At 37.2% G+C, this 3,289-nt stretch overlaps 1 long non-coding RNA gene across 1 annotated transcript; it reads right to left on the bottom strand.

Moving 5' to 3' along the window:
• Positions 1-262: 262 nt before the first annotated feature.
• LOC309710435 lies at positions 263-2,601 on the bottom strand. Its single transcript, XR_014277713.1, has 3 exons — positions 2,383-2,601; positions 376-484; positions 263-302 (listed from the first exon to the last, which is right to left on the bottom strand). It is a non-coding gene; the product is annotated as an uncharacterized lncRNA (long non-coding RNA).
• Positions 2,602-3,289: the final 688 nt, after the last annotated feature.

Here is a 3,289-nt window from a genome sequence, read left to right as displayed (position 1 = left end):
TATTGATTTCCTAACACTGTTTACCTTGAAACATACCACCACATCCTAGTATAGCGGAAAAAAACGAACCTAAACAAAGAGCATCATGAGTATAAATACTGGTATATTTTTCTATTTAGAATAGTTACACCTCAGTAAAATTAATCTGCATAGTATTACAGCTCATACAACGCTTGAAAAAAACAAACAAAACCTTAAAGGGATAACTGGTCGAAAAAGAGAGAGAAAAGAAAAACCCTTATTTCATAATTTCTTTTGTTTTCTTTCTTTTCTTGGTGGTGGTGATTTGCTGCTTGAGCTCCCTAGAAAAAAATGTATCCTGTTACATATGGTGCAAAACTAACACAGCATTTCATAAAAAGAGGAATATCATACCAACAGTCAAACATGGTGGTGATACTGTGATGGTCTGCTTTGCTGCTTATGGACCTGGACGACTTGGAATAACTGATGAACCGTGAATTCTTCTTTCTACCAGAAAATCCTGAAGGAAAATATTTGGCCATCAGGTTGTGACCTAAAGCACAACCCCATTTAGGTAATCCAGCAGGACAGTGATCCAAAGCAAACCAGCAAATCTACCTCTGAAAGGCTCAAACAACAACAAAAAACAAACAAAATTAAGGTTTTGTAGTAATTTAGTCAAATTTCAGTCTTATATCCAGTGCTGCTCTGGGGCTGTTCGCCTGGCATGACCTTAAACAGGCCATTCATGCTCAGAAACCGTCAAATATAGCTGATTTAGAACAATTCTGCAAAGATTAGTGGGCCAAAATCCCACCCCAACAATGTGAAAGCCTCATTGCCAGTTATTGAAAATGCTTGATTGCAGCTCTTGTTGCCAAGGGTGGCACAAGCAGTTATTAGGTTTAGGTGGCAATTACCGGGCAGGTTTGGATAATTTTTTTCCCCTTAATGAAACAAATTATCATGAAATAAATGCATTCTGTATTTACTCAGGTCGTCTTTGTTTGATACACACACACACACACACACACACACACACACATATATATATATATATATATATATATATATATATATATATATATATATATATATTAGGGGTGCAACGATACACAAAATTCACGGTTCGGTTCGGTTCGATACTTTGGTGTCACGGTTCGATATTTTTTCGATACAAAAAAAATGTTCATGCCTTTTTAATTTGTCATTTATTAAAATTATAAATATATATTTTAACTCAAAAGTACAGTTTTTAAATTTAACCCTAACCCTTGTGCGTGTTTTTTATTTTGACAGCGAATGCGCACCTGCGGACCACTTATGTGCAGCCCTGGTTATTTAGCTCGTCATATTGCAGCCACAGAAATTCTTTTGTCCATGAAACCATAAAGCTGCACTTTCTTTTTGCCTTATAGTCTGATTTGTCATAACTTTTCCGTTTTGTGGTAAGCTTTTCTTTGGCTGTCACTTCTTCACCCTGACCTGTCTTATTTGGCTCAGCAGAACTAAAATATATATCCTGCTGCTTTTACACACGCACTCACATAAGCTCAGCGATTCTCTGCGCGATCAACCTCTCATATGTTTAAGCTTGCTGCGATTTCACTTGTCATGTTTGCATAGTAAGCTAACGATTAATAAGACTATGTCAGAGGAATTGGTGCACAAATTATCATCACTCACAGATCAGTGCTGTCATTGCAAAGTGAAAGCAAAAAAAACAAGCGCAAATTCAAACGCGATTTCAATATGTCACATATTGACAGTGGCTCACCGATGCCAATGACATAATTACCCAGCTACATTTCTGAAAGAATGCAAAAGCATTGACATATATTTTTCCTTCCTACAATAGCCCGATGGGCAGGGAAGAGATAGATTTTGGTAGCCCGACTGAAAAGATCGCTAGCCCCGGGACGTCGGGCTAGCGATATTGCGAGCCCTGTATCTGATTGAGGAATCACTCATCTTTGGAAAAAGAGAGTTTATTAAAGAGAAATGTCTCTTTCCAAAATAAAAGCTATACTATCCGCTTCTTCTGGGCTATATTCTCAGCAGCATATTAAACATATAAGGAGAATCATGTGCTAACAGCTGTCTAAATGACTCGGCTAAAGTTTGTAGCATGCATGCTTGTTGTTTTTGTCTTTGCACTAGGATGATGTCGGCGTAAATGTGCAGTCATATTCGTTGTGTTCCCACTAGTGCTTTCAGGTTAATCTCGTTGAAATGACCTTAACGCCACAACACGGCAAATCTCCGTTAACGAGCTACCGCCGATCGCCCCGTGCATGGGGCTAGACGGCCAACACGTTAACGAGCTAACTGCGCTAACACACTAGCTCCCACCCATGTAATTGAGCATTGCATGGCACATCCAACATACTGTTTTACTTTAGTGCATGACTCGCTTACCTTCAGGGTCATACGTCACATGAAAACCAAAATAATTCCAAACGCCAGATCTGAATGAGGGTGGGGAGGTCCATGTTGTAAGGAGAGCTTAACTTCTGTCTCGCTAGCTTGCCCTGCGCTCTTCCTTCTGATGATGCTGTCTGTGTTGAGCGCTCAGTGAATCTGCGTTCGACTACTCCGCCTAGGCTGCACTGTCGAGCCTAGGCGGAGTAGTCGAACGCAGATTCACTGAGCGCTCAACACAGACAGCATCGTCAGAAGGAAAGTTGATAAAATAAATTAACAATTTTGTATTGTTCGATACATATGCGTACCGAACCGAAAGCACTGTATCGAACGGTTCAATATCGATACGAATATCGTTGCACCCCTAATATATATATATATATATATATATATATATATATATATATATACTTGTACTTGTATTTTTATTTTTTATTCCTATTTATTCTATTTATCCCCTTTGTATATTTTATTTATATTTGTCTCTGTATTTATATGTGTGTGTGTGTGTGTGTGTGTGTGTGTGTATATATATATATATATAACAATTCTGTAACTGTAACTTCGGTCGTTGCTGTGCTTTTTGGAAGTCGAATTTCCCAGAGGAACCCACCCGAGGGATTAATAAAGTTCTATCTTATCTTATCTTATCTTATCTTATTTATATATATATATATATATATATATATATATATATATATATATATATATATATATATATATATACATATATTTGATGTATATATACATATCTGTATGTGTGTGTATATAAAACAGAGCCTGCACTACACTTTTGTGTTTTTGTTGGACCTTGTTTGTTACTCTGAAGTGGCAAACAGAGAGATAACTCAAAAGATCACTTCCAGGATATTTCCTTTTTTAGGTTCTGTTTTATTCTCTT

This window comes from Aulonocara stuartgranti (assembly GCF_965226115.1).
Source record: "Aulonocara stuartgranti genome assembly, chromosome: 7".
Taxonomy (NCBI): Eukaryota; Metazoa; Chordata; class Actinopteri; order Cichliformes; family Cichlidae; genus Aulonocara; species Aulonocara stuartgranti.
The sequence above is the reverse complement of the archived record's forward strand: the minus strand, read 5'-3'. Positions and strand labels throughout refer to the sequence as shown.